The sequence below is a fragment of the Aethina tumida genome, chromosome 4 (assembly GCF_024364675.1).
Source record: "Aethina tumida isolate Nest 87 chromosome 4, icAetTumi1.1, whole genome shotgun sequence".
In the NCBI taxonomy this organism is placed as follows: Eukaryota; Metazoa; Arthropoda; class Insecta; order Coleoptera; family Nitidulidae; genus Aethina; species Aethina tumida.
The window spans coordinates 7,568,682-7,580,039 of record NC_065438.1 but is presented as its reverse complement, the minus strand read 5'-3'; positions in this window follow the sequence as shown (position 1 = coordinate 7,580,039).

Genomic DNA, 11,358 nt, shown 5'->3' with positions numbered 1-11,358 from the left:
ATACTATGTAAAATAATTAGAAAAAGTAAGTAATTAACAAAATAAAAACAAAATTAATTACATTCTAAATGTAAACTAATATAAATTGTAAATTAAAAAAAATTATATTATAATTAATATTGAAGTAAAATTACACTTTTTAAAACAAAATAATATAATTATGCAAAATTTGATAAAGTAATATAAAATAAATATAATTAAATTGAAAAATTGAATATTTGTAAAGTAATAGAAATAGAATTTAACTAAAATAATATGTTCTTGTTAAATTGGGATTTTAATTTTAAATTTTGTGTATAACCAATATAATAAAACAACATTTGGTATGAACCTAAAAGTAAGTAAAACCAAAAGAAGATCGTTGAATACTTTGTAATGTTTTTAATCCCTTAATACCCACAACATAAACAGCATCCGTGATTACTGAAAGGTTACACAATATGGGTGTTATCAGAAAATGCCTTAAAATATGCCCATAAGTAGCTCCCACGATGTTACAGTTGTTGAGATTAAAATAGGATTAATGGTTATATGGGCAATAAATTTTTACTAACTGGGTTTCGAATTTAAGCTCCGGCATATGTTAACGACACACACTAAAAACTGATTGATATTTTTCTCGAGGCTGCGTTAATAATTAACAACGAGACATTAGGAGCAGTCCTACAACAATTTCACGTCTGCATAATGCAAAACGATAACTTGAATTCGAATAAAATAGATAATTATGAAGTTGTGCAACGCCCTCAACTATAATCCAAACTGATAGCCAAGTACGAACATGTTCGTTACTTTATTATATTATAAAATTCTACTTAACATAAACCATCCATCACGCCGGTTATATACGGTTGGTACTATCTATCTTGTCATGTTTTACTGTGAAAATTATAAAATGTTTATCTGCCACGTTTTGATTTATTAGACCCGAATGTAAATGAAAACTCATATAAAGTTTGGCTTTATTATCTCACTACTTGAAAAATGTTCATTAATAATGAAGACGTTTTAAATTCCATTAGAAAAACTGTTTTATACGTGCTTTTATTAGTTTTTACAGGCATTGCTTTGAGGTGTATGTTTGCGTTGAAATTGCATGCCTCATGCGATATCGCATTGACTAATACAATTATAATTATCAATAATGCATAATAAACAGTCAGTCCCACTTCTACACAAACCCATTTATACCGTCCGTCTTCGGTATTTTCTCATGGCATTTTTTATTCATAATAGCACAAAATTTTAATTGACTACTTAGGCCATTCATGCGGCATTTTTATGACGATGTCGATGAATAACAAAGGACTGGAACAGAAATGTCGGGATTCCTGAAATTGTGACCGGCGGACCCTCATCGTGTAGATACAATCGCCGCGGTACTTCTTAAAGAAACTGACTAAATGCCAGCAACATTTTTTGCATTTTTCATCATTGTTACACCGGTGGAAAACAGGGACCACTTTTTCTGTTAACCGTAACTCTTCATTCGGGGAATTAAAACTATTTTCATTTAACTTGGGCATCATTAAAATGTGAATTAGTGAAGGTTGCTGAAATGGCACATAAATTTCATAAAAACAGAAACATTATTTCTATACAAACTAACATCATAAAAATATGTTATGTATTTTTTCCTATTATAAATAATGATTACAGTACAATATATTTTATGAAATAATAAACTAAAATACTATTTTATTATTAATGCCATCCATTATTTTTTGTTAAGGTCGCCTTTCAAATTACACAATAATTACGATATCATTATTCCACAACAATTGAAAATAATATATATATATATATATAATTAGGTTCAACTCCAATATCGTTGTAAAACATGTCATGTTAACAGTGTTTTATTTTTTTTTTCTTCTCAAAACCACCCATCAAAATCAATCATCGGTATTTCGTGCAGACTGTTTTTTGTGCCATTTGGCAGAATGTTTTAAGATCTAAACGTTTTTGTCTGCTACGGATTTATGTTTGGAAAATATACTCGCGTTCAATTGAATGTTTTATAAAAACTGTTTGTTGTATTTTGTTGTTCAAGGAGGTTTTCCTTTGATGGGCAATTTTCATGTAAGTATCATTTGTTGGGAATATAAAAAATTTAGTCGGAGTCGCACAAAAAATTTAAAAACAACCGTATCAAATGAATAAGGTAAAGAATAAATAAAAATGCCAACGCATAGAAATAGCTGTTATTTAGTGGAATTAAATTTTGTTCCATTATTATTTAGTAGTTTAAATTAAAGCTACATAAATAAAATTAGAAAAAGAGTATATAAACATAAAAAATTTAAATACTACGTCAAAATTATAATTATAAAATTAATAAATAAAAAATAAAATGGAATAAAATGAAGGATATAAATTATGTACTAAAAAATTAAACCAAATTTAATTTTGAATAAAACTGAAGAATATCCCAAAATTAAGAAATTATGTATAAAACTAATTAAGTTAAATTAAAATAGTATTAATTATAAAGTTAACAGTCAATTAAACAGAATAATGCAATTAAAATTTAGAAAAGTTAGTTATTGTGTTATTATATAATAATATATATTATATAATATATATATATATATATATATATATATATATATATAAATTTGCAAAATTTTATATGTAAAATTAACAAAATTAATAAATAATAATTTAAAATAAATAAATTATTCAATAAAACAATCTAAGAATATTTAGAAAAATTCATTTATTGTGTGAATGATTGATTTAAATATAAATAAATATGTAATTAATAAAATAAAGGGAAATAAAATAGCACAATAGAAATTATATAAAATAATATAAATTCAATAAATAATTAAATATATTTAACAGTTGTTTAATTTTTATTATTAATATTATTTATTAATTATATAATATGAATAAGAATATGAAATAAATAAAAATAAGAGAGATAAAAGTATAATATGATAAAGATGAAATAATGTTCTAATAAAATTAAACTAATTATAAATGAAAGTAAAAAAAAATCCTAAAATTAAGAAAAATCAAATTAAACTTAAAAATATAATGGTATTAAATATATAATAAATAATTAATTAAACAAAATAAAATAAGACAATTTACTAAAAGTCATATTTAAATTGATTTAATAAATTTTAATATGAAATAAATAATATAAAAGTATAAAATAATTAAATAAATCAATAATAATAATTGATAAATTGTTAATTTTTTTTTTATTTTTTTTTATTTTATACATATAAAATTAAAGAAAATCTCACAATTAAGAATAATATAAATTAAGTTAAAAAATATTATTTTTAATTATAAAACAAATTATTAATTAAACAAAATAATTGAATGAATTGTATTTTAAAAATTGATTTAAAAAAATAAATAAATATGAAATGTATAAAATAAAAGAAAATAAAACAGTGAAATAGAAAATCCACTACGTAAACTTAAAAAATAATTAGCCAACGATAAATAATTAATAAAAGTAAAACAGAAATTTGAAATAGAAATTATATAATTTGAAATTAAAAGTTAATAATTTAAATTAAATAAAACAGTAAAATTTTATATATTTAACAATTGTTTAATTATTAATAATATTATTTATTAATTATATAATAAATTTAATTAAATATGACATGATTAAAATAAAATAAAATAAAATAGGGAAATAGAAATTAAATTAAATTAAAAATTAGTAAATACTTAAATAAAACAATAAAATTTAATATATTTAACAATTACTTAATTTTTATTATTTACATTGTTTATTAAGTATGTAATAAATTTAATTAAATATGAAATGAATAAAATAAAAGATAATAAAATAGTGAAATAGAAATTATATAAAATAATAAATAATTTAATAAAACAAGATTAATATATTTAACAATTGTTTAATCGTTATTATTTATATTAATCATTAAGTATGTAACATTTTTAATTAAATAAATATAAGTTGAATAAAATAAAATAAAATAGTGAAATAAAAATATATAAAATTTATATAAATATATATTTAAATAAAATAATATAGTATATTTAATAATTATTTAATTGTTATTATTTATTAATTATGTAATAAATTTAATTAGATACGAAATGAATTAAATAAATATTTAAATGAAACAATAAAGTTTATTATATTTAACGATTGTATATATAATATATATAAATAAATATGAAATAAGAAAATAATAGAAAATAAAAAAAATGATATAAAAATATATAAAGTTATTATAAATTATAATTTAAGGTAAATATATAATTAAATAAAATAATAAAGTATAATATATTTAATAATCGTTTAATTGTTATTATTTATTAATTGATTAAAACATTTTAAAAAAATGTAAGACAAAATAATACGATTAAATAAATTTAAATATAATTTAAATTAAGTTACGTTTACCTTAATCTTAAAATATATTGAGTAAATAATAAATATAAGTAATATAAAACAATATAAATGTGTGTTAAATTAAAAAAATAAAATTTAAAATAGTTTTTTGTATACTGTACATATTTTTTTCAGTTTTTAATAGTTTGAAATGGGTCTCGGGCACATTTTTGTGCCCATAAAATTCGACAATTTCACACCATTTTAGTTCCTGTAACACGTAGCTAATTTGATCACCTGTTCGTCGCCTGACTACGTAACATAAAAACGATCATTAGATTTATGGGATGATTACTTACGCACGTTGCCGATTCCGATCTACCATTAGGTGCACCGAGAGGACAAATTTAATTGGGTAATGTCCTTTTCGTTTTTCATTCTCTCAATAACTTTTCCGTACCCACTTTTACTGGAATTAAACGTGAAAGACGATCGTATGTATGGGATTGGACGTTTTTTGCTTTGGTTATGGCCAAACACCGGGAGGACAGTCGAATTCTTCACGTGGCAAACCCCTTTTTTTAAGTCTGAATAAGGAATAATGCGGGGGCGTTTTTTGCGGCGGAAAGTTTGGAACGAAAGCTTATCCGAAATAACTTTCGGGCCCTTGCGGGGATAGTTTAGGAAGGTGAAAATAAGTCTTTTGAAGGGAAAAACAAAAAAGGATCAAAGTGTAATCGATACGCAACCCATCTTTAAGTACAAACATTTTTAATGTTTTTTTATTTTTAATAATTTATCAAGTTACTGCAGCTGAATTTACTAAAACAGTGAGCAACGAAAATCGGGATTATATTAAAAATGAACCGGACTCATAAAAGAGTAATCCGTTGAAACACACCGTTCTGTTTTCCGCCCCTTATGATTTATGAAATCTATTGGAGTTTCTCTCCGCCAACTTTAATTTTCCTGCTGCTAACTAGGAGCTAACAGTTTTGAAAAGTTCAATAAATTATTGATGGTTGTTAGTTGATTAAGTTTGTTTTTATTAATGCGGACAATTGAGGAACGATTAAATTATTTACTGTTACATGGGCTGGTCGTGTTGTGTTTTTAATTTTCCAAAGTGATAACTCCGCGTTTATTAATAGTAATCCGGTTTTATGTCCTGTGGGTGTCATTAAATTCTTCGAAAGGGAGTTTGTTCCAATTTATTATTTAATAATTTAACGTCGTCCCGAATCGATGGAAAACTTTTCAGTTTCTCACGTGTGACGTTTTAACGCGTGTAAACATAAAACATTGATCAACGAAGCTTTCAAGCCAATTGATTGTTTGAAAAAAAAAACCTGTGTATTAGCTAATACATATTTAATGATCGGTTTGGGGGATTGGGATTTTGGGCAACATTTGTTTTTGATGGAACCTTTAATACCCCATATTATTATTATTATTATAAAGCCATTTGGTTTCATTGCTATAAAATAGTCATCAAACGACCAGTTAATTATTAATATATATTAATATATATTAATTAAAATTATTATTAATTTAATCACATAAACGACTGAATTAAATCAACGTATCGAAAACACTAACCAAACTATCAATATTGTTTTAAACAAACGGCTGAAAGTTTGATGATGCAAATATTGCATAATATAGTGGTTAAATTCTGCAAATATTGCGTGAAACTATACATTAAACAGCCTGAAGTGCCATGAACACATGTAAAACAGAAAAACTGGGAAACCGAGTAAATTTGCACAAAGACACGCCTGTTTTGACAAAATTGTTATTATACTAATTAAATTTTATTATTAAAAGTCTAATTATTCAAAATTACAACGTAAATCAAAATGTTGGGGAAAAGGTGTGGAATTACAACAATAAATGTTGAAATTATATTATTTGATAATCTTCTATACTTATTTATCCTTATTTTATTACAGAAAATTACAAAAAGAACATTAAATAAACAAATTTTTATTCTAAATTAATGTAAATTCAAAAATATATTCATAATATTTGTAAGATTATTATTTAGAATATTTAGACATTCTATTATATTTTAGAATAAATTAAATGAAATATTTAGAATAATCGTTAAGAATAAAATTTTTCAGTAAAAGAATTATTCGTATTTTATTATAGAATATTCTAAATAGTATTTTTTAATTAATTTAAAATATAATGGTGGAATTAAAAAATTTAAATAGATTATTTTTTAAGAATAAAATTATTCATTGAGTCTAGTATTTTGAATAAAATATTTGTATATTCTTCTTCTATACTTTTAAATAAACAAATTAATTTTTATTCTAAATTATTATATAACGTTTTAATTGAAAAAAATATATTTTTAATATTTTTAAGAATATTATTTAGAATATTTAGACTTTAAACTAAATTAAATAAAATTTTCAGAATATTCGTTATATTATTCAGAATATATACAAATTTTTTTAAATAAAATTTCCTACATATTTTTATTTTTAAGCAAAAGAATTATTCATATTTTCTTATTTTTTATTCTAAATAGTATATTTTAATTAATTTAAAGGTGGAATTAAAAATTTTAAATAGAATACATTAAAATAAAATAATTAAAATATTCAGATTATTCTTTAAGAATAAAGTTATTCATAGAGTATACTTTTTTAATTAAAATATTTGCATTTTCTTCTTTTATACTTATTTATTCATATTTTAATACAAAATATTAAAAAAAAAACATATTAAATAAACAAATTAATTCTTATTCTAAATTAACATAAATCATGAAGTTTTAATTCTATTATATTTTAGAATAAATTAAATAAAATATTCAGAATATTCATTAAGAATAAAATTATTTAGAATATGTACAGATATTTTTTGTAAATTATTTAAAATATACACAGAATTTTTAAGTATAATATTCTATACGTATTTTTATTCTTCAGTTAAATAATTATTCGTATTTTATTACAGTTTAATATTAATAGTACATTTTTTAATTAATTTAAAATAAATTAAAGTATTCAGAGATATTCTTCAATAGTATTTTTTAAATTAATTTAAATCAATTTAATATACAACGAAATATTCTATGTAAAAATTTTAAATAGAATAAAATAAATAAAATATTCAGAGTATTCGTTAAAAATAAAATTATTCAAAATATTTAAAATTTTTTTAAAATCAAAGATTCAGAGGAAATACAAACATCTTTAAATAAAATATTCTACATATTTTTATTCTTCAATAAAATAATTATTCGTATTTTATTATAGAATATTCTATTTTAATTAATTTAAAATATAAAGATAAAATATTTAAAAAAAAAAAATAATTTAAATATTTTACAATAAATTAAATATTCCGAATATTCGTTAGGAAGAAAATTATTCAGAACATATATAGAATTTTTTAAATAAAATTTTCTACATATTTTTATTTTTCGGTAAAAGAATTATTCGTATTTTATTATAGAATATTCCAAGTAGTATTTTTTAATTAATTTAAAATATAATTGTGTGAATTAAAAAAATTAAAAAGTATTTGTATATTGTTCTTCTATACTTATTTTATTCATATTTTATTACAGAATATAAAAATTAACATTAAATTAAATAAAGTAATTTTTATTCTAAATTAATATAAATTATAAAGCTTTAATTGAAAAAATATATTCATAATATTTTTAAGAATATCATTTAGAATATTTAGACAATCTCTCTATTATATTTTAGAATAAATTAATTAAAATATTCAAAATATATACAGATATTTTTAAATAAAATATTCTACATATTTTTATTTTTCAGTAAAAAAATTATTCGTATTTTATTATAGAATATTCTAAATCGTATTTTTTAATTAATTTAAAATATAATGGTGGAATTAAAAAAATTAAATAGAATACATTAGAATAAAATAATTATATAAATAAAAATAATAATATTCAGATTTAATTTTGTTATTTGGGAATAAAATTAATCAGAATATATACATAATTTTAAAAAATTGAAATAAAATATTTTAGAATAAAGTACTTAAAATATTCAAATTATTCTTTAAGAATAAAATTATTCATTGAGTCTAGTTTTTTAGTAAATTATTTGTATATTCTACTTCTATACTTATTTATTCATATTTTATTACAGAATATAAAAAAAAAACATTATATTAAATAAACAAATTAATTTTTATTCTAAATTAATGCAAATTATAAAGTTTTAACTCAAAAAATATATTATAATATTTTTAAGAATATTATTTAGAATATTATATTTTCAAATAAATTAAATAAACTATACAGAATATTCATTAAGAATAAAATTATTCAGATTATATATAGATTGTTTTAAATAAAATATTCTACATATTTTTATTTTTTAGCAAAAGAATTATTCATATTTTATTCCAGAATATTAAATAAATAATAATAATTCTTATTCTAAATTAATATAAAATATGAGGTTTTAATTCAAAAAATATATTCATAATATTTTTAAAAATATTATTTAACCTCTCTATTCATATCTTATTATAGACTTGTATTTTTTTTAATGAATTGGTCCTTATTTTAAACTTAAAATACATAAAAAAGAATAAAAACATTTAAATTACATAATATAATAAGGACATTGAAAAAATATTGTATATATTTGTTCAAAATATTATTTAATAATTAAATATATTTCTTAAAAAAGAAACTTGACAGTTAATTTTCATATATTCTGTATGTTGTATAATTTTATTAGAAATTAATTTCATTTAATAACAATAATATAGTATCGGGGCAAAGCGAAATAAAATACAGAACCAAATTACCAATTAACGTTTCATTGTGTGGACTCATGAAAAATGCGATCGCCCCGGCACATTTAATTACCCGGGGGCCCATTACCATCGATTTCGATAGCGCTATATTCCTTGGTAAGTGCGGCCGCAATTGTACAATGTGCGGCCCCCAAAAGTCGCCGTGGGTCCCGCGGGACCGCCTCGGAGCGTGTGCCGCCGCACTAATCATATCGCGGATAATCTAATAAACCGTGTCTCGTCATCAATCAGAATCCGGCGGAAAAATTTCCGGTCTGTGCATGCCGTTTGTGTATTGTAATCGCATTAAATTCGGCCGAGTTGGGGCGCACGGGGGGACGACCCGAAGGGGGTCCGTTATTTCATTAAAGGTTCTTTGAACATGCAATGTTTGCGTTTGCATTTTCACAATTAACTTAGTTTGGGAAATTCAGCCCTGAAACGCGCGCCGCCATAAATTATTTGTTGCCTCCAGTTTGCCTCTTCGACCAAAAACACCTTGATTTATGTTTATGTTATGCACATACTCTAATTAGGCTTTAATTAATTTCGTAATAATTTTGGGGGGGCGGCGTTTATCCCCTGAACAGGTGTGTTTATATAGAATATCAACAAATTCCTTTAGATATTAAATATTAACGTATAAAGTATAAATGTTCGTGTTGAAATGGATTTTAAATATGAAAATATCATGTTTTAAAACTAAACGTTATATTTTAAAACAAATTTAATATTCTGATTCTGAAATTAATCCTTCTTTATTTTTGTATATTTTAACATTTTGTCGTTATTAATCCACCCTTCACCACAGGCATTTTTATTTATTAGATACCGGAAAAAGTAATTTACATTTTTATCGTTTAATTTTAAACTAACATAACTTTTTTAAAACTACTTTTATTTAACAAAATAATCGCCTTATAATCAACAGCGTTTCATGCCAGGAAGAAAAAGTTCTGGCTTCTTAAAACTGAAGAAATGATAAAGAGCATTTTAATTATTTTCTTATAAAATTAACTTTCTTTAAAAAAGTGTTTAACTATTCTGAATAATTTTATTTTTAAAAATATTTAATCTAACCTAATTGTTTGTTGTTTTTATTCCTTTTTAAGTATTTTAAGTTAATTTAACATAGGGACAAATTTATTAAAAAAAATACAAGCCTATAATAAAATATGAATAGAGAGATCTAAATATTTTTAAAAATATTATGAATATATTTTCTGAATTAAAACTTCATATTAGAATGAGAATTAATTTGTTTATTTAATATCATGTTTCTTTTTTAATATTCTCTATTAAAATATGAAAAAATAAGTATAGAAGAACAATATACAAATACTTTTTAATTTTTTTAATTCACACAATTATATTTTAAATTAATAAAAAATACTATTTAGAATATTCTATAATAAAATACGAATAATTCTTTTACCAAAAAATAAAAATATGTAGAGAATTTTATTTTAAAAATTCTGTATATATTCTGAATAATTTTATTCTTAACGAATATTCGGAATATTTTATTTATTCTAAAATATTCTGTTTAAATTATTTAGTCCAATCTTTTTAAATTTTAAATTAATTAAAATATATTCTATTTAGGATATACTGTAATAAAGTACGAATAATTATTTTAATGAAGAATAAAAATGTGTAGAATATTTTATTTAAAGAAGTCTGTATTCCTTCTGATCTTTGATTTCAAAAATATTCTAAATATTTTCAATAATTTTATTTTTAACGAATATTCTGAATATTTTATTTATTTTATTCCAAACGAATATTTAAATAGAATATTTCTTTATATATGGAGTTAATTTAAATTAATTTAAAAAATAATATTTACATTATATAGTAATAAAGTTCGAATAATTCTTTTACTGAGGAATAAAAATATGTAAAGTATTTTATTTAAAAAATTATGTATATATTCAGAATATTTTTATTCTCAAATAATAATATATGAATAATTCTTTTATAGATGAATAAATATTTTGAATAATGTTATTCTTAAAGAATATTCTCAAATAATAATATATGAATAATTATTTTATAGATGAATAAATATTTTCAATAATGTTATTCTTAAAGAATATTCGGAATATTTTAATTATTTTATTTTAAATTATTTTATTAATTAAAAAATGTAATATTAATACTAAACTGTAATAAAATACGAATTATTTTACTCAAGAATAAAAATATGTATAAACTATTAT